A 22365-nucleotide genomic window follows, 5' to 3' on the forward strand; every position below is an offset into this window, starting at 1 on the left:
ACACCGGAATCCAAGGAAAAGCCTTATAATGGATACAATCTTTCCTCTCAGGCAGAACACAGAGAATAAGGCTCCTGCCCTTCCTCTCAGAACCGACAGAGATCGGATGCGAAGCACCCACAGGATCCTCCCTCAGCTCCACACTCTTCGCACGTCTACATGGCCACCCTAGCAACCATCGTCAGAAACCACGGGCTCAACATCATCTCCTTTGCCAATGGCACCCAGCTCTTCGTCTCCCTCACCAAGGAACCCTACACCACCAGGCGCAACTTCCAAGAAGGGATGAAAGCCGTCGCGATCTGGATGAGCAACAGCTGCCTAAAGCTCAACTCAGAGAAAACAGAAGTCCTTATACTCGGCTCCACCTCCTCCGCATGGGACAACACCTGGTAGACCCCAACCCTCCGAAACCCACCTCAACAGACAATGCATGAAACCTCGGCAACATACTCGACTCTTCAATTACCATGAATCGCCAGATCAACGCTGTAACCTCTACATGCTTCAACACCCTCCGCATACTTCCAAGACATTCAAGTGGATCCCTCCCACTCCAAGAAAACCATCACCCAGTCACTCATCACCAGAAGACTGGCCTACGGCAAAGCCACTTAGCAGCAGGTTATAAACAGGGTTGGACGTCCAAAGATAAAAGCAAGGATAGAGGTTTTTGGGTATAAATAGTGACAACAGAAAGACTAGGGTATATACAAGGGTAGACATACTGGGGTATTGAGAAGTTCGTAGGGACCAGGGTATAGATGGAGATAGAAGTATTAGCATAAACGAAGAATTACTAGGGTAAAGACATTGGTGGGTGTTTTAGGATGTAAGTAGAGATATATTTTCTAGGGTATAGCTATAGATAGATGCAGCAGTATTAGGGAATAAGAAAGGTTAGAAGACAGTGAAAAAATATACTTAGTTCATGGAGATGGCAGAAGGCACATCACCCTAAATAGGAAGAAGAGAAGTAGAGAGAAAAGGTTTTGCACAGAATAGGCAGAGAGGGATATGAATGTAAGGGATCTATGTGATCCTGGAGAAAATAGACTTCATATAAGTTGGAAAGTGGCTCCCTCTAAAGGGTCACCCCAAACTTTTTGCCTTCCTCCTCCTCTTCTTTTTCTGACCTTCTTTTTGTTGATGTTTGGACTCTGAGCACTTTACCACTGCTAACCAGTGGTAGAGTGCATGTGCTCTCTTCTCTAAAGATGGTATAACTGACTTACATCTGTTTGGCATATTTAATTTAGTTGTACGTCCCTTTTAAAGTGCTATACCATATACCCAGGGCCTGTATTTAAATACTACTAGTGGGCCTGCAGCACTGATTGTGCCACCCACACAGGTAGCCATTCAAACCTGTCTCCAGCATGCCATTGCAGGGTCTGTGTGTGCAGTTTACTGCTACTTCAACTTGGCATTTAGAACTCCTTGTTTACCACATACGGGTGGCTCCCAGTTATGGACTGATCTCAAACACCACCTAGTGTCATGCTTCATCATTGGCCAGTCCTCGCCTTCCAAAAACATGGTTTGATGGAGGGTGGGAATACACCTGATGACAGGGATGCACTTCTAAACGAAATGGGGGCTTGTGAAGAGAATGAGTGAGTAGTTTTAAAAAGCCATTATGGTTGCCTATTACATTTTCATGTAAGTGGCAGCCATTTGTTATTAAAAACAAGTGGACGGTGTGTTAGGGATATAAATGTTCTTACACTGTTATATATGTGATGGTCGACATGTTTTTACCTTGTGGCCTGGTCGGGTCCATGGCATTCATCAGGACCTAATATGTAAGGGCTCCGTTCTTACCCTACTGTAAAGAGTAAATACCACTTTGTGGGGTGACGATTGTCACTGTCCACACAATATATCAGTTTTCTGGCTCCTTTAAGCCATGGGGCAGGAGCATTTAATCCCCATAGGAGGAAGTGAGGGGAAGACCCCTGTTCCTAAGGGTCTCAGGTTGCATCTCCCATGAACGCACCTAGATGTTGCCTCTCCTTCCAACAAAAATCCTCCTTAATGGTAAAGTTGGACTTAACATTACTATTTTAGAAATGCCACTTTTAGAAAGTGGGCATTTTTCTGCTCTTACTGTTCTGTGTGCCTTGAAGTCTCCAATGCATGTCTGGGTTGGGCGACAGCAACACTTTGTGCATTCCCTTTAGACAGCCTCAAAAGCAGGAAGGGTGGGTATAACAAAGAACTTATTACAATACCTGGCCAGGAAGATCGAGGGAGAACAAACATTTACACCTGAATAGTCAGTGTCCTGTTCCCCACACAAAAGGCTGATTTCCCCTTACTGATATTCTGGAGCCAGGGCTAGGAAGAAAGGGAAACTGTGCACTTCAAGGGCTTACTTTGAAGTCACCCCCACTTAAAAGACACAACTGGGTATAAATACTGGGCATATGAACCTACCAAGATAGTACACTACTTGACCTGTGATGAACTCTGCCAGGAGTAAGGACTGCTGTGAGCTGGACTTGGCCCTTTTTGCATGGTCATCCCTGAACTTTTTGCCTTCCTCCTGTAGTTTGTCTGACCTGTGTTTGTTGGTTTTATGACTCTGGGCACTTTACCACTGCTGATTAGTGCATATGATCTCCCTATTGTAAATTGATGTGTGGATTAGTGGCTCCATGATTGGCTGGTTTGGTTTACTTGTCAGACCCTAGTAAAGTGCACTGAGTTTGCCCAGGGCTTGTAAACCAAATGCTGCTGGTGGGCTTGCAGCACTGGTTGTGCCACCCACAGAAGCAGCCTGTAAAAGAGTATCTCATGTCTGCCATTGCAGAGTCTATGTGCAGTCTGGTACTGCCATGTTGACTGGGCAAGTGCACCCACTTGCCAGTCTATAAACCTTCCCTTTTCTTCATATCAGACACCCCTATGGTAGGCCCAATGGCAGGGTGCATTGTAGGTAAAAGGTAGGACATGCCCTGGTGTGTGTGGCATGTCCTAATAGTGAATTACAGCCATTTTAGTTTTTCACTATTGCAAGGCTACCTATTCCCAATAGGCCAGAATGGGCAGTTAGATTATTACATCTTATAATTCTAACTGACTCAGGGAACTAGGTAGAAATTTGAGTTTAGTATGCCTGAACTCAGAATGATAAAATACATCTTTTAGTGAAGTTGGTTTGCACATTCTGTGTTTGAAAATACCACTTTTTCAAAGTAGGTATTTTCTTGCCTAACTATCCAAACTTGCGTCTGCTAGGTTGTGTATTCCTTGTCTGGAGTTTGAGTGACAGGGGCTGGGGAATTTCAGGAGACAGGGTGAGTCAGCACAGGGCTGAATAGAGAGATCTACATGTAGATGGGTCAGAGGAGTTGCACCTGGGACCTGAATAGGGCTGTGCCTTCCCTCCACAATACTGGCTCCACCTCCTGTGTCTGATGTCTCTGCCCTGCACTGTGAAATGAAAGAAGGAGACAAATAAACAGAGTGCTCCAGGACTCACCAGAACTGGTTTGGACTAGGCAAAGGCCTCTCTGCCTTCAGAGAACAAAAATAAACTGTGGATAAAAAGGGGGACCCAGATCCCAGAGAGTTAGATCACTTTTGGACAACAACAAGAAACATTTGCTGAGGAGAAGATCCTGAAGAAACTGAGGAGAGACTATCCCTAAGCTGAAGTGCTGCTTGAGGGATTGCCCTGCAGTGGTTGCCTGACTGCCAAAGAAAGGAGAAAGGAACTTTGTGTGCTTTATTCAACTTGGGAAGGATATCCAAGGGCTTGAGAGAAGAGCTTGCCTCCTGCTGAAGTCTCAGGGACAACAGACGTCAATCACCAGCTCCCCAAAAGTTATTTGGAAGTGCCTGCAGCTGTTTTGGGCCTTCTGAGGGACTGTGTGTCGCAAGGAGCTAGAAGCGAGACTCACGAAGAAGAAGCGTGTCGCCGTCGCTGCCATCGCATCACGGAGATGTCACCGCTGTAGCTGTCGCCTTGCACCACATCACAAGAAACGTCTCGCAACATCGAAGAAGCGTGTCGCCATCGCAGCAGCTGACGTCGCATCACTGAGCAAGGGTGTTGCCGATGTAGCTGTCGCATTGCACCGCAGAAGCGCCTCGCATCCACGGAGATTCATGACACCATCACAGCCGCTGTCGTCACATCACAGAACAAGGGTGTCGCCGCTGCAGCTGTCGCATCAAGTCGAGACATCTCGCAACCTCGGAGGAGCGTGCCGCATCAAGAAGAAGACGCCATATTTTATTCTTTGCACCGGATCTTCAACGCATCACCATCTTTGTGTGTAAGGAACTACTGCATCACCATCCCTGCAACACTTTCGATGTAGAAGCGTTACGCATCTTAAGGTACATTGACTCAGTGTTGCATTTTAAGATCTAAAGAGAACTAAGCTAATTCTACCATTTTAAGTACAGTATTGTGGATTTTTGGCATTTGTGGTCTGGTATTAAATCTATATAAAGAATACTTATTTTTAATATACAACTTGTGTGGTGTCCATTTGTAGTGTTGTCACTAGATTACTGTATGTGTTCACAAATGCTCTGAAGGAACTCATTTCTGCTTTGCTGAGCTGCCCTGCTGCCTGCTGATCTTGACCCTGCTGAGGACAAGGACTTGACCCATCTCACTTGAACCCAGAGTGACTCCAGGGGTTGCCGGTGTTCCCCCTGTTCTGAAGTCTCAGGGCCATCAAAGACTTCCTCCAACTCTGCAACAGCACCTGGATTCTTCTATTGTTGAGTACTGCCCTGCCAAGTGGTGCTCGCAGCAGCGGTCCACGCAGGTAACAGCGGTGGGGCGGTGGGCTGCTTTGGGGGGATTTCAAGGGACTATGCTGAGAAAAAAATAAATATTTATTTAATTTTCCCTTGGCATTGTCTCTCGAACTCCCCCCCCCCACATGGTCCCTCCACCCCACCACTGTTACCTGCACGAACAGCGGCTGGGTGTTTGTCCAGTCTTGGGCCCTTCAAAGGTGATTCTGCTGTCCAGGACCATCAGAATCGACACAGTGACAACATAGCACTGATCAGAACTCGCGTAGTGCCCTTTGAAGCTGACACAATGCTGATCCGAGGACATTCTTTTGTGTGTCTCAGTGACTACGCAGGACACAACTAAATGGTTTGACGACACCGCAGTGCCTGCATAGAAAGGGGTTCAACAACAATGTTGGACCCGACTGTGAGGTTTGATGTAGATGAATCCACTTGACTGCTAGAATCATAACAGATGCATTGAGTCATCACCACTGACTCTTGCCCCTTCAAGGTACTTTTTCAGCAGACTCTGCATGGGTCCTCTAGTCTGCCTCCCCTCCATCGTAGTTGGCCTGAAGATTGGATTTACCCCGTTGCAGCGCAACCTCAAGGACCCGGTAACTACTTTTTGATTTATTCTTTAAAAATTCAAAACTCAGGTTCTACTTATTGGATTTTTGTCATTTTGGCCTTTTTTACTCATACAATTATTCTCTATTTACCTATACATATGTGGAGTATTTTGTTGTGTTCTCATTGTGCTGCTGTGTATTGTACAAATAGTTTTACACATTGCCTCTTAAGATAAGACTGACTGCTGTGTGCCAAGCTGCCAGAGGGTGAACAGAGGTTATCTTTTAGCGTGTATCTAGCTTACCCTGACTAGGGTCGTGGTCGCTACTTGGACAGAGTGCATACCTCTACCAACTAGTGACCCAAGTCAAACAGAAGGGAATTCGCCAGGATGGAGTCAACTTCATTGAAACGCAATTGATGTCAATAATCTCTAAGGAAAGAAGTACATACAACCCACTGAGATAGCCTGCATCAACCCAACCATGCTCAACTTGCTTAGATACCACTTCATATACCCACATACAGAAGTCAACTAATTCAGTGAACAAGCATTGATACATATAGTATTATCCTTGTATAATATTGCTTTTGGTGGTGTTTCTAGAATCCATGGTTATAGCATTTGAATATTAGAATTATATTTTGGAATTGTATCTATTCCCGCAGGACATGCTAGGACCATCTGGTTTTTATTTAATTTGCCTAATTGTACCAACTTTACTTTGTCTACTGTGTAACTAATAGCTCTGACTGGAAATTGCATTGATTGTGTGTGATTACTTTCCACATTGAGTTTCAAACCTTCAACCACGCTTGACACTGGAGCTAGCTACCCTTGGTGAGTCAAGAATACAAACTGGTTGCTTTGTTATCCAATTGGAGACCATTGGTAAATGAGTATCTCCAATAATACTGTCCAGAACCAGTAACTGCTAAGGAGCTGGAGAGAAGATATAACAGCCTTTAGATTCAATAAACCTAGTGATATGTGATTTAGTTTCTTCGCTGCTCCCCACTTCTCCAATGTGATTATAGAAGACATTCTGATATCAAGAAATGTCCTACCACACATAGCCGAATTCTTAATAACAAATATGCACCAACAAGTTCAAACAACGGGCGCTGTCGAAACAAAATTTACCTGGAAATAAATTTAAAAAAATAGAAGATGGTGAATGAACATTGGGATTAGTACAAACATATGCACATGCAGTGTGAGGCAGTTTTCTTTCTACCCATAAGAAGCCTTTTCCTTTTATTTTCCTTTTCTTTATTTAGATTTTCAGATCTTCATAGAAAACACTTGCCAGTATTCCATGATACATACATGCACTAGAAAAAGTAGTACAGAAACTGTTGGATGAAGCCGTAGAACAAAATACAAAATACAAAACCAAATAAATGAGGGAAGGAACATATACAGCAGCAGAAAACAGTGCACCTGACCTAAGCAACAAGCCCACCAAAGTAATAATAATGTAGACTACTAACCATCCAGCTCTGTCCCACCCGCCTGCCACCACAGCAACATTGTGCCTTTCACAATCTTTGCTTCCACACATCATGGCCACTCCACCGCACCAGTGGGCAGAGCCAGCCCAAGGAGTGCACCAATATCAGAGCCTATGCCACAAACCATGGTGGACGGCCCACTTGTTTACCCCCCAGAGTGAAGAGCATGGGTTTCAGGGCCCGTTGTGAAACGGTGTGATGTGTACCACCCAGAAAAACAAAAATGAGGGTCCTTCCAGGCACACGAAGGGACCCCACACATCATCAAAGACATGGAGGCAATCCTGGAGTTTATGAACTCACCACTTATGCATGGCAAGCCGGTATAAATCCGTGAACCATTCCTGGGAAGTGGGCACCTGGGAAGAATGCCAGTAGCAGAGGATACAGATTTTGATCACCATTAGGGCTGCGACAAACACTATCGCCAAAGGGATGACGTGACATCCACATCCGTAAAATTGTGTAACAGAGCCACCGTGGGAAAGTCATGAAAGAAAATGTTGCTAGTGGAGTGGAACGTCTGCCACACGGAGCACCAGCAGACTAGGAAAGGACCCCCAGACCACAGGACATGAAACAAGTCACAAGCAGCAGAGGAGCAGTGCCAACAGGCATCTGTTAGAAGTAACTGGGCTCTGCATATTTAATAAGGGGTCCAGTGCCGGTTATGGAGAATCTTGAAATAGGAATATTTCAGACTCACCTCCCTGAGGTGAACGGTTATGGTAGTCCTAGACCTCCCTCCAAACTTCGTCTGAATATTCTGTGCCCAGATGCTCCTGCCAGTAAATTCTAATGAGGTGCGCATGTCCTGAAAGTGAACATTGTGAATAGGGATTTGATCCAAATTAGAGACGTCCCTAAAGAGTCCCTAGAGAGTCTCCTCAGTCTAAGGTAGTCCAATATCGAGGAGATGGGGAGGTGTATAGGATCCTGCCAGAATACTCCCGTTAGGCAGTGTCGCAATAGTCAGTAACACCATAGCGGCGATTGGGGTAGCAGGAAAATCGATTTAATCATCTTAAATGAACAAAAGAAGTTGCCCTCCAAGAGGTCCCCAGTCTTCCTAATTCCCCTTTCCTCCTGAAGGGCCCAGTTAATCGACCTTCAGTCAATAGTTACACCCTCATTAGACCTTAATGGCACTCAATTGTGGACTGCATAACAGATTCCCAGGTGTCGATGTGCCTCCTTCCACGTCGCGCACGTAGATTGAAAAATCGGAGGACAGTGGGGGGCCGACAAAGCCTACGCATTGTACAAAAGTCCCAAACATGTGTGGGTTGGGCCACTATTTGTTCTGAGGAGGCCCACTTTGAAAGAGTATCTGTAGGGGCCAAAAAGGGAGCTATTTTAAAGAGATGCTGCTCAAGATAGTCCATGCGCATATCTGGCAGGTGAAGACCCCCTGCCCTAGGATCAGCATGTAGTCTCCCAGAATTTGAGACTGGTTTTCTTGTTGTCCAGACAAACAACTTGATGCACTTGTTAATGGTGCGGAGCAATACCAGAGAGATCTGGAGCAACAGCATGCCAAAAACACAATTAAATAGTGGGACCATTTTGATCATCTGGACTCTCCCCCATAAGGAGACCTGCAGAGCAGACCACTGAGCAAAGTCCTACTCCATTTGGGCTGGAAGAGGTTGGAAGTTGTCATGCACCAAATTATGCAGACCCTTATTGATGATCAGGCATAAATACTTAAAACCCATTGTCTTCTTAGTAAAACCATTTGTGGAAAGAGAGGGCCAGGGTTCACAGTGTGTCAGTGGAAGCGCCTTACTCTTGGACCAGTCGATCTTGTACCCCAAGAAGACGGAAAAATTATTAATCAAGGATATAAGATCATGAACAGAAGCCCCTGGAATACTCCAGGTCAACAGAATGGCGTCAGTGTAAAGCAGGATCTTGCAATCACCTGTAGGGGAATCAATGGCTTTTATCAGGGCAGATAGACAAATGGCAGTCACCAAGGGCTCCAGTACTAAAAAAAACAGGAAAGGGGACAGCGGGCACTCCTGGCTCATCCCCTGCAGGATGGGGAAGGTGTGGAAAAAATGGCTGCCGCAGTGAATCTGTGCCGTGGAAGAAGTGTAAAGCCACTTGACGTTGGCGAAGAAGCTGGGTCCAAACCCAGTCCTGTCCAGTGCATGGAATAAGTACCCCCAATCTACCTAATCAATTGCCTTCTCTGTGTCTAAGGACAGAAGGAGCTTATCGTCTCTATCATCACTCACATGCCAAAGGATGTTACTAAGGAGGTGGATGTGGTTATGAGAGGAAAGGCATGAAGCCCACTCAGGAGTCATGAATTCGGTTCAGGATAACCCTATTGAGATTAGTTGCAAGGACCTTCACAAATACCTTCATATCTAGACTGAGAAGTGATATGGGGCGGTAGCTGGCACAACTAGTAGAGTCCTTATTATGTTTTAAGATGAGGCTAATACCTGCTATGGTGAACTCTAGGCACAGGGTGAAAGAGTCCTCCAAATCCTTGAAGAGTTTGTTGAGCAGGGGGCCCACCAAGTAATTTTTAAGTTGATAAAACTCTGCCATGAAGCCATCGTCCAATGTGTGTTTGTTATTTCTCATGCTCTGGATGGCCTCCAATATCTCACCCTCTGTAATCTTACCCTGAAGAGCTAACAACTGGCCTCTGCTTAGGTGGGCCAATGGATGGTCTTGAAAATGTCCTTTTTCATGGCCTGCGATCATTAGAGGCTTTAGAGTGATAAACAGCACTGAGGAAATGAGCACAGGCTTCCATGATCTCCATCGGATGTATTTCGAGTTCCCCGTCTCCCAACAGATAGCCAAAATGGCAATGTCAGCGTCCCGCTGATGCAGCTACGTGGCCAGAAGTCCACTGCTCATAGTGCTGCCTCTTCAGGTAAAGCAGGGCATATTCAGCCTGTGAGATAAAATGGGCATTCAACACATACTTGGTAAATTACAAGAGATCCAGGAGAGATGAGGTAGGACATCTCGTGTAAGCCTCAGTAATAGTCTGGATGTCACCCTACAGCCTAGTCTATGTGTTCCTGGCCATTTGCTTGCAACGTGCTGAGTCGCATATCAGATTACCTCTTAAAGTGTCCCTTCCTGCCACCCACAGGAACTGTGCAGAGGATGTAGAAGATTTATTGTCACTCAAATAGCTGTGGAAGTGCTTCCACAACGTTCGCTTGGTCTCAAGTGTCCGGTAATGGGAGAGGTTTACCCTCAAGTATTTAGAGGGAAAGGAAACATGTCCAAGGTCGAACTCCATGTGGACCGGAGCATCGTCCATGACCCCACTACTGCTTTAGCACAGTTATGCAAGGAGACCAGGGAAGAATGGGTTAGGAGGAAGAAATCTATCTAAAAGCAAGTCATATGCACACAGTATAAAAATGTATATTCTCTGTCTTGTGAGTGAGTCAAGGTCCAGGGATCATGCAACCCATGGTCTCCCATTATGTCACGCAGTACTGCCCTATCCTCAGCATTGGCTCTATCCAGAGGGCCATAGCGATTAAGGGGAGAGTCCATCACCAAATTGTAGTCCACCCCATTTATCACTCTGGTGTTACCAAACTCCATTAGGAGTCTTGACAGGGAGGAGAAGAAAGGCGACCAATCCTGGTTGGTGGCATGCACTGAGCCTATGAACAAAGTTGTTCTCAGAGTCCTGAACTTCACAAAAACATACTGACCCAGGGGATCCATTCAGGTTTTCAAAACTGTGAAAGGAAAGGAGTTGTGGAAAAGGATCGCAAACCCATATTATTTTATGGATGACGCACGCCTGTCAGGATCAACAACACCTGCAGCGGTGGTTAGAAGGCTACTGCTGCTGACAACCCTCCCCATCCAGTCCCTCCTAAGTTTGTCTGATTGCAAAGTTAGCAGATGTGTCTCCTGCAGGAGGGCAATACAAGGGGACTGTGGCACAATATATGTAGGTGTTTTCTTTCGCTTGATGAAGTGGGTCAGGAAATTCACATTGAGGGATAAAATGTGGAGGCACTTGCATCTCTGTAGCGTGGCCGTGGGAGGGCCCCGTGTGGATAGGTAGAAGTGTGCAAGCAAAATGGGAATGGCAGCCTGCACACAGAGAAACAAGAGTGGGAGAACACCCAGACAATACAGCATTGGTGCAGTAACCACCAGTACGGCAACAACCCAAGGAGCCCTTGTAAAGGTGTGTATAGCTCCATAAAACTGGTACATTAGTGATAGACAAGAAACCTTAAACAGGCGAACTTACTTTCCAGTCCCACGCCCACCTGACACTCCCCATCAACAACATGAACTAAGAAATGGCTATGAGCCCTCAAGGGCAAACAGCTCCCTCTTGAACTCTGCAGCACACAGTCATTTGGTACACAAAATGACTCCCAGCACACCTCCCTGAAGAAGAAAGTAGCTGGGACAGTGGCCAGGGTGCCTGACCCAGTGCCGGCGGCAGGTTAGCCCAGCACCATGTGACTCTGGGCAATAGCTTGCTTAATCTTCCCGACGGCCCCCAGCGCCGGGACCCCACTTCGGAGGTAGCTGTGCGCTTTACAAATACTGGTATTTCATTTCATGTCATACAGTGGTGCAGCCAATACTAGTACTCCTAATTACAGGGGCCCTGAAACGTCCAAAGTACAAACTACAAATCCCAATCACCCCCCAGAGACACCCCATGGAAGACTGTGTTGGAGAATGTCCCATCTCCCAAGCATCAGATAGATCTTACCAGGAGACCAGGTAGTAAGCTTTAAGCAGTCCTCACTACAGTCTGGAAAGTCACCGTTTTACAGGGGAACACGATGTGTCACGTCCCACTGTCATCCACATCCGTACCTGACCTGTGCACCCTGCTCTCCCATCATTTAAGAACAGAGTCCAGTTTCAGATGTCCAGGGGAGTTAGAGGTCGAATCCTGCTCTGGAGCAACTGACAAAGGCGGGTCACCCCTGGGTGAGAAGTCTGGCACTGGTGGCGTGGCATCCATGTACATTCCTAGGAATGCAGACAAATAATGTTCCAGTTCATCTGGATGATCAAATTCACATTGACAATAAGAAGCATTGTGGCGGTTCCAACAGGCCGAGGCGGATGTTCAAGTTTAAGTTGCAGTGGCCCCAGCACCAGGAATTTCTTCCTTTCCGTCACACAATGTCATGTGAGATATCCGTAGCCACATGCATCTTGGCATCATAATGGAGAAAGGAAATATTCTGCTGATTGGCTGCAGAGATGACCTTCTAAGCTTGGTGCTGTAGAAGAAAAAAAAAATCGGCCTGGGGGCATTATGGCACATGTCACCCCTGAGCCGGATCTGATGTACCCTTTGGAATTCCAGCAGAGGGGTGAAGGTGTGCCCTGTGAGGTCCGAGAAAGAACACTGGCAAGAATCCAGGCATGTCTGATGCCTCCAGCTTCTCCAGCACACCATGAAAGCTGAGCCTTCATGTCTGCTAGCTTTCTATGAAGATGCTGCACTTACCTACTAATTTTAGGGTTGGTCTCCAACAGTGTGATACGATAGTCTAAAAACTCCACCTTACAACCCGTAGTGTCAAGCCACGTGTTAAAAGCATCCAGGTCAGTCCAGAGGGACTTACGATCAGCAGCCATTGATGCAGTATTGGCCTGCAGTCCATGGTCACCTTAATGCCAGTGAGTTCCTTTATGATTGTCTCCAAGGTGATATGGCCAGTGGAGGGCATTTCAATTTGCCCTGCATCAAGTCTGTGAACAAAAACTGGCGTGTGGGCTTCCACCTGGGCACCAGGATGTGGCGGCCCAGAGAGTGTGCAAAAGGCAGAGGTCCGACTGGCAGAACGTGGTCAGATATGGGCCTCTGCATGTGGTTCCAGCACCCGTGTGTGGTCACATAGTGATCAGCCATTGTAGGAAGTGCAATCCAATGTCGTCATCAAAGAAATAATCCAAGAACTGTAGTTGTTGTAAATAGGATTTATTCCATAAGTAGGACCCACGACAAGACACATCAAGAGTAGGGCAGTAACTGAACAGTAAAGGCAGTAGACTGAATGATGCACCATAACAATTCCAGAATGCAGAATTTACAAATACAAACCTTCCATATTGGCTTCCAGATAATTATCAAATACTCTGAACCATTTATGCCAAGGTACTGTAGGTTTACCTGGAACCTGCAAAAAAGGAGGAGGCTGCATAACGTTATTAGAAGAAGCAGACGACATATTAAAATAATGTGCACAGCTTAGTAAATATGCAAACTATAGAAAACAATAGAGATTAACACTCTGAATAATGATACTACAAAATGTAAGGGTCCTTTATGCAATATGATGATTGGAGTAGTCAATATTAATGTTATGGCTGATTCTGGTTCTCCGATCACCATCTTGGATCTTAGAACTTTTGAGAGCCATACAAGGAGCCTCCAACCACTTCAAGAACAATAAAGCTACCTGACTTCGATATCATGGGTCACCATGCCCAGGTGGTTCTCCGCCAGTCACCAGCCACAGAAACATAAAAGAGCATACACTGCCTCAGTGTGGCAGGCCTCCACCACTGCAGAGGGACAGGCGGGACTAGGTGTGGGCCACACATCGGTCCACAAAACCCCAGAGTATAGCAAAGTCCATCAGCTGAAAACAAAGGGCTAGAGACCAGGATAAAACATTCCCTCCGGTCTTCGCTGCGGGCCACCAGGGACAAAGCAATCTGACCTCAGTAAGGGGCCTACATGAGACAGGCTGCAACCTCCAGAACCTGTCTCAAGGCCCAGGGATGGAGAAGACATGTGTTGGGCAAGGGGACGTCGAGGGAAGAGGTGCCGCCGTCCTCATCAGGGCGCTTTCTCCTCCATGCTGCCAGCCACGCCACCTTCTGCTCCTCCGAGATGGCATGCCACACATGCAAGGTCTGCAGCCCTGTAAACCGCACCCAGCTTCCCAGGAAGCCCAGCTGATAGGGGACTGAGCGCCTCTGTCTGGGCATCAGGCATGGCACCAATGAGAGCCCCCACGTCTTCTGCGCCACTCTGGCTTCTGTAAAAGGAGTGAGGTGCCCGGGTCGGCCGACAGCCATAGAAGTGTGTTATGTGGCTCAGGAGATCTAGCATGAGCAATCCATCTTCGATGCGGGCAGGATCCATCTCCCCAGGAAGCCTTCTCAGGCATAATTCTATGGGCCGATTTTCCTATAAACGTGTACTGCATAATTTGTGGCAAGATACTAAATGATAGATTCAAACCAAACATAATCCTTGCAATATTTAGTTAGGAACATTGTTTTTAAAGATACTTTGCCCACTGACAACATAATTTTAGTCTGACAAATACTACACCATACCAAACAAGTCACATCTCATTTGGGCTTACTATCACTGGAGGGTTTTGAGCAAGGACGGCCTTCTCAACACTATGCAGATTTGGATGTGATCCCCGATTCAGGCCAATTTTTACAGCATTGAATTCCAAACCCAAAGCTGCAGTTCCAGTCAACACCATTATCTCAGACCCAACATTCAACCTACAAAGAGATACCACTCACAACTGTCCATTTGACAATCGCTTAATGTCTTCTTTTCTTCATAAAACTCCTACCTAAATTCAGACAATCAGCAGTGCCTAAATTAGAAATGTGTGTTTGCACAAGGCACAGTACTTTGCCTGCTTTTATGTCCTTGCACTTTCTAAAGTGCATACATCTAATTCAGAATTTCTTCATGTTAATTACTGCTGCGGACAGCTCAGCTTGGAGACAGAGAAGGCAAATTCTGCACACTGTTTTGCAGCAATGGCGGTGAAATGTAAAAGTTGTGGGACAATCGATTATGAAAAATTGAAGAAAGCAAGCATGCCAAGACTTCCAAAAAGGGACCGACAGAGTTGTCCCTCCAGAAATCTTGAAAAAAAACACAATGGGGCAATTTACAGCACATTCTGCTAAATAAATTAGTTAAACATTCTAGGTTAAAACACTGCTACTTTGTCATTGCATCAGCTTTTCTGCACACACTTGCATATGCAAATGGTACAAATCAGCCTTGTGAGTCGTACTAATGCAGCAGACAAGTGGGAAAATGAGGTCTGAAATGTTAATTCATTCGCACTCTAATCTCAACTTCACCACTTAAGTAAACTGAGTGAGCCCGGGAAAATCAATCCATCACCCTGTGTTTTCATTTCATTTTCTGCCAAAATTAGAAACAATCACTTACAATCAGGATGTATGTCAGTACAACGCTGTCTTTTAGATCGCGGTACTTGACAACGCTGCCATTACAACGCAAGTCGTTACAACGACTTGCGTTGGAGGGCGCGGATTGTGGAATATTATAATTTTATATTCCAACACCAGTCCACGTAACAGTAGGGAAGGTGTTGGAATATAAAATTACAATATTCCTTAACCAACAGCGCCAACCAGCGCAAGTCGTAGTAACGACTTGCGTTGTAATGGCAGCGTTGTTAAGGTAGTGCGATCTTGCATTAGGTGCATTATAAAAACTCAGAAAGCCATCATGATTTATTTTAAATTGATGTACAACTGTCCTTGGTTTCTTTAATCCAGACAAGAGGCAAGACAGGGATTCCCCATGTGAAAACACACTCCTTAAAATCTTACTTAGGAAAGCTTGGAATTGTTCTGTGTTCCAGTGCATCAGTTTCTGCATCAATCCTTCCTTCCTGAATAGAAAATAACGTGCTTCTCAGTGCACTACATAGTTCAGGCTGCTCTCACTGCATTTTTTAGGCGATTGAGGATAATAATTTCAAAAAGATATGAGTGGTCTGTCATTAGTGTCCACTCCTCCTCCCTCAAGAACTCTAACTTAGTACTTCTCTTGTAGATACAGTACATGAACCCAAATGTAGGGGCTGGTTGGCCAGATACTGTTAGCCGTCAGATCCTCTCGAGTTTCTATCTTTGATTAGAGTACAGAGTAGATCCATAATCCGGCAACCTCCACGTCACAGGTGTCTTTTCAAAGACATGAAAAGTAAAGCATGTTGGTACTGCTGCACAGTTCATCATCGATTGACCTTGAGGTTGACTTCATTTTTCAGAATAAATTCTCAGGTTGCTTAGCACAAATCTTCATTACTCAGAGTAAAAGTCTTCCTCGTCAGTCCTTACTAATTAGGCTCTTTCATGAACATGTAATTAATGACAATTCAGTATCGCATGAGAATTTGAGCCCACAAACACCAATCCCACCTCAAACCGCCCCTATATTTTAATCATCTCTCCAATACATGAAACAAGGGCTAAAAGTGCATATTGTACTAATTAATTTACCTTTTGCACTCACTCAAGGCAACTTTCATTTTTTTTCTTTATATATATTTCACTTTAGGGCGATTTCTAAAGTTTACTTGCTATTTCAGTGTGGTCACACTAAAGTTCCACATCAGGTCCCATTCAGTGCTCCCTCATATCAAAGGGGAATATGATGGCTGGGGTGAGAGCAGGAGATCAGCAGTACAAGTGCCAGTGCCCAAAGCCTTTCTCAGAAACCCACAACTGGCGCTGCCGAGCGTCGGGACTGCCTAATCCCAAGGCTTGACTTGTTCATGTTCACCTTTCTTCTACCACCATAAAGTCCCTCCCCCTTTATTTCAGTTTTAATTTGTATCCTTATTTTCTCACCTTTTCACTGTTTTTCCAACACTCTCCTCCACCTACTTTGTTCCTTATGTGTTTTTCTCTCTCTTGCTTTCGGTCAAAGACTGATGATATAAAAAACAAGTGGCAGTCCCCACAAATGAGTGCCAATGTCCTTCACTTGCAACCCCTGGTTCAAATTAAGCTCTGTCCAGGACCACAAGGAAGGTAGAACGGAGCCCAGCACATTTACTGGGAGAGTCATAGGACAACAGGTTGCATATATGCAGTGGCTCTCTGAACTTAAGAAACTGCTAGATGTGACCTGCTGCTGCCTGTTGCCGGCTGTAACCAGTGACTTGAGGCTGTAGCTTAGACTTAAATTAATTTAAAACTAAGGTTTATAGTTCCAGCTGTGGTGAGATCTCACATTAATGACTGAAAAACAGCGAACAGTTAGTTTTCAATTTACATGTTTTCATAACCATGTTATGTGATTATGAAAAAACAGTGAGGCACTGTTTTTCAGTCATTAATAGGACATTTTGGCGCAGCTGGAAGGTATAGAAAGGAAATGATGGAGATTCATGCTAGTTTTTTTTCATTTGATGTAGGCGATACAGCAAGAACTAAATAGCAATTAGCTGGTTGTGTAATTGGTGCTGCAGTGGAGGGCGACTTGCTTTCGTTGAAACAAACTGTGCAGGCTCTAGGCATGTGTGTAGTGTGCATGCACTGAGTCTTGTTTAAAAAGGTAAATCAAGCTAAAAGAGCACTCTCTATCAACCCAGCCCAGCTTACACATGATTAGGAGCACCTTGGTTCAAGTCCTCAGAAACAGAACATGATGTGCTTAATTTGTAAAAGAGTGCCAGTGCCCAAAGCTTTGCTCAGAAGCCCGTTGCTGGTGCACTTAATTATTGATGCACCCAAAACTAAGGCTGCGTAGTCTTGAATCCACCTCATGCCTCTTTAATCCACTACCAGACATTCCCTGCCCCCATATCTCCCACTTGCAGGTTCCTGCTTACTCCCTTAAAGTCCGTCTTTCTCTTCCTCCTTCTTTCGACTTTTTTAGATTTTTCCTCTAATACTCTTTGTAAATTCCTGATCCAGAAAAGAAAGTGCCCCAATGGCAACCATCGGCTCAATTAGGCACTGTGAACATATGCACTGAAGCACTACTTGTTTTTGAGAAACTTGATGGATTTTACTGCTCAACATAATTCAACAAAACCAACAAAGCAATGGGTAGCAGTGGAGGAGGTAGCACCAGCATTTTTATGGTTGCCCCTCACTTCTGCTTGTCTCCTGGGGCTACCCCGCCCATTACATGAACAGAGCTCTGCTGACCTTTCCCTGGGTCAGTGCACCAAGTGCCTCAAATTAAATCCTATCCATCGTCGGTAAAACCAGCCACTCCAATCACACTGATGTTGACTGCCCTGGTGTGTGACTCCAGGGAAAAGAAGTCTTCACCCATCAAAAGTGCACCCCTACTTCAAACGTCAAGTCGAGTTTGCTGAGCCTGCAAGCAGGACTACAACTGAGGCCCCAGTATCTGTTCAGTCTTCAGGTGAGCAAAGTGATGCAGTCTCCGACTCTATAATTAGAAACCCTACGCTCCCGGCAATTTTCTTTAAAAAAACTAACATTAAAGCAAAAAGCAGCGTCGTTCCAGGGGCACAGACCCCCGCCACCAATAGCAGACGTGCTGATAACCTGGTTGATAATCTGGCTCCTGCTAATGGCTCTCTAAGTACCATGGTTGAGGCTATAAATACCTGTAAGGATAAAGAGGTGCCTCCTGTTTTGGTGAACAAAATGAGTGAGGATGCAATTGACTCTGAATCAGCTACATCAGATGGCAAGTTCTACTCAATGTCAGACTTGTCAATTGTTTCCGGGGACGACATTATTAGCACAATTGGTGACTGGAGGGATGAAGGCGAAATGGTGGATGATGACGAACCAGAGCAGTCTTTGGCCCAGTTTACAGGGCAGTGTATTGAACAAGACACCGTTAGAAGAATCCAAGAACTTGACAAAACCCCCCCTTGCTGCCTCCTCTTCTGCAACCCAGATGGGAAAGTATATCCCCAGATGGGGGTGAACAGACACAAAGAGTGGAAGAAGAAAGTGATGTGGTCACTTTGAATGGATGTATGACGTTACAACGCATACTTTTACATCGCATGCCTTTACAACGCGGTTTTTACATCGCATACCATTACAACGCATAATGCTTTTAGCCGCTGGATAGTGATTTATTTAATTTACTATTCCAACTCCAGTCCCCGTGGATAGTAGGGAAGGTGTTGGATAGTATATTAAATACATTCCCTATCCTAGAGCGCCCCCCAGCGCTATGCGTTGTAATGGTTTGCGTTGTAAAAGTTGCGTCGTAATGGTAGTGCGTTGTAAAAGTTTCGTTGTAATGGATGTTTCCCATTTGAATATTATCTATAAGAGCATAATGGCACATCGCTCTGAGACTAAGGCTGAAAGCATTCGTACGCAGGGAGCAGTGCGGAAACTGCAAAATACTATTAGGCACATGGCGAAATCTTATACTGAGCTAACTACAAGAGTCGCTGAAACTGAGGAGTGTATTTCTAGTGCAGAGGACTCTCTGATAAAGCAACAAGCAGCCATAGAGACATTGCAGAAGATGAAAACGGATGTTGAGTGGAAACTAACAGATCTGGAAAATCGCGCAAGGCGCAATAATTTGCGCGTTCTTGGTATACCTGAGTTTAAAGAAGGGAAATACGCTCGAAAGTTCATCGTTGAAGTCTTTACAGAAGCTTTCCCTGAGCTAAAAGACTGGCAATGGGAGAATGAGGTTATCAGGGCGCACAGATTCCCTTTCACTCAGCGTAAGCGCAATGGTGACTCCAGGGCAGTAGGAGGGACAAATGTACAGCCTAGGGCGATTTTAATATGCCTTAATAATTTTATATTTTAGCCGAGGCAATTTATGATTTGGCGCGCCCAGACAGACGTCGTACTGGCATAGGCTGTGAATTTTTTGTTCGTCCTGATTTCTGTCCTGCCACCGTGCATCAAAGATGGCAATTATGGCAGCTGATCTCTTTGTTCCAAGCCAAGGGAGCACAAGCATTGTTGTTAAATCCTGCCACATCTGAAATCCAGGCGCAAGACTTTCTGAAATCCCTGGGTACTTAATGATACAATATAATGTATTGCCGTTTATTTGCTGCAGTTCTCTAACTGATTTTTTTTTGTTGGTGCTCTCGACTGTCCATTTTCGCTTCTTTTGCTTTTTTTCGTCTTATTTGCACTACTACATTTGTATTTCTTTTGCTCTCCTACTTATAAGCAATAAGGCTGGTTCTGTATTGGTTAAAGTGGCTAATGGCTAATGATTTAATTAACTTGGCCGGTTGTTCTGATTAACAGGCTTAATGTAATGGATTCATGTTTTTTCGAAATGTATAATTGACTAAATTGGTCACTGTATAGATTTAAATCTATCCGGCCACTCAGGATCGCTATATTTTTTCTGTAGTAATTGATGAAAGTAGGAAAGTAGGAATAACGGGTTGGTGCTCTGGTGGGTTCCCTGTGGGAGGGTAGCACACATACACTCGCATCACTGAGGACACTGTCCTTAACCCCTGGTGTGGGTGGTAGGGGAGGGGTGGGAGGATGGGTGGGTGGGTGTGGTCTACTAGGGTGGAGGGGTTAAACATAAATGAAATACATGAGTACATGTTTTTTCTTTATTTTAAATTTTGGCTTGCAAGGTGGTCGCTGAATGATATTGTTCTGTGTTTGAAAGTATGCAATGGCAGTTAGAGCTATCAGAATAGGTACACTGAATGTCAGGGGTCTGAATTCTATCAACAAAAGACAGTGGGTAGCTAGGGAACTCCAGCTGCTCGATGTGATATTATATGTCTTCAAGAGACGCATGTAGAATGGGCTAAACGGAAGCTCTTCACTGAGTTGGGGTACAATGTCTTAGTATGTACTAAACAAACGTGTACTTCCTGTGGTGTGGCAATATTGGTAAAGAAGCAAAAGAAGCATATTGTCGGTACAGGTCGGATATTAGAGGATGGCCTCGGTCGATGGACTATAACTGAATGTGTTGCTGGATCTTTAAAATGTACGTTGTGTTCCGTATACGGCTCTAATCTTGATGAATCTGTCATTTTAGATTTTCTTAATGTGGAGCTAGTGGTGTGGCCTTCCCCCGTAATTTTCTGTCAGGATCTGAATATAAATCTACAACCAAATTCGTTGTGCAACGATAGCTATCAGTATATAGGTAGAAAACCAAAAGTGTTTACGTCACTACAAGCATTACTCAATGCACACGGGTTGGTTGACTCATGGTCTTATCTCAGGGGCAGCTATCCGGGCTACACTTTCTTCTCTACACCTCACCAGAAGCTATTGCGGCTAGATTATTTTTTTACTCCACAACATATGTTATCTGACACACGAATACAGGTGTATCCAAGAGTTACGTCTGATCATGGTCCTGTGGTTTTGACTTTAACCTCTACCTGTGCAGCTAGTAAGCCCTGGGAATTTTCTTTTGATCGCAAATTGTTACTGGATACAAAATTCCACGAGTATATGATGAATTGGATTGTAGAATTTTTTGATCACAATAGGGAGAGCACTGAAATGGAGTTTGTATGGGATGCGTTAAAGGCAGCATTCAGGGGGGAAGTTCTTAGTTTTGGGTTACATTTGCAAAATCAACGGCGGGTACATCTACAGGCGCTGTACCAAGGTCTTGGAAAGGCTGAAGAGTGGCTGGTGCAAGACATACACACATCCAGAGACACTTATGAATCTGCAGCGGAAGTGGCTCGCTGTAAGGCGAAAGTAAATCTCCAATGGAGCCAAGAGGCTGCTAAAACATGTACTGTTAAGCGACAGCTGCTCTATGAGTATGGGGAGGCAAGTGGCAGGTGCCTGGCCCAAAAAATGAGATCTAAGGAAGCTGCGCAAAGAATTAATACCCTTGTAGACTCCACTGGTCGATCGGTAGAGAGTGAGTTTGAAATACTGGAAGTATTCCGGCAGTTTTATGCAACCTTATATGCCAGTGAAGACTATGATGCTTTCAAAGCTGCAATATTGCTACAGCAATATTGTAAGCAAGATTTGGATGTGGAGATAGCAGCCAAGTTAGAGCCCCTATTTCGATGCTTGAACTTGAGCCGGTAATTAAGGCACTCCCCGCGTGTAAGGCGGCTGGTCCTGACAAATTGCCACTGGAGATTTATAAAAGCTTCTTCCAAGTCTTAAAGGACGATATGCTAGCCATATTTAGGCTGGCTCAGACCGGTGTATATCCTAAATCATGGGATGAGGCCAGTATAGTGGTTTTTAGAAAAAAGGAAAAGCGAGCAGATCTTCCAGCTTCATATCGCCCTATTTCATTGCTAAATACAGATGGAAAGATTTATTCTAAAATTTTGACGGCAAGGCTGTCAGCAGTGACTTCGCCACTGGTGTCTTTGTGCCAGCACGGGTTTATTCCCAAACGTGGAACAACTGACCATGTTAATCGGGTGATAGCTTTAACAGATTACGCCAACGGTACGGGTGAGGCCTTGAGTCTCATGCTCTTAGATGCCGAGAAGGCTTTTGACCAAGTATCTTGGGATTTTTTATGGGCCGTGATGAACAGCCGGGGGTTTGGGCCGCAATTCATAAAAGCCTTACAGACGTTATATCAACAACCAATTGCCAGGATCTGTACTATGGGGCTACAATCGGCAGTTGTGTCTATACAAAGGGGAACAAGGCAAGGGTGTCCCTGCTCCCCGCTGTTGTTTTCTTTATATATTGACCCATTTTTAAAGATGACTGAGAGCAACTCCCAGGTACCGTCAGTTATAATACACCAACAAGAATATCGGGTATTGGCAT

The sequence above is a fragment of the Lissotriton helveticus genome, chromosome 8, assembly GCF_964261635.1.
Source record: "Lissotriton helveticus chromosome 8, aLisHel1.1, whole genome shotgun sequence".
Classification (NCBI taxonomy): Eukaryota; Metazoa; Chordata; class Amphibia; order Caudata; family Salamandridae; genus Lissotriton; species Lissotriton helveticus.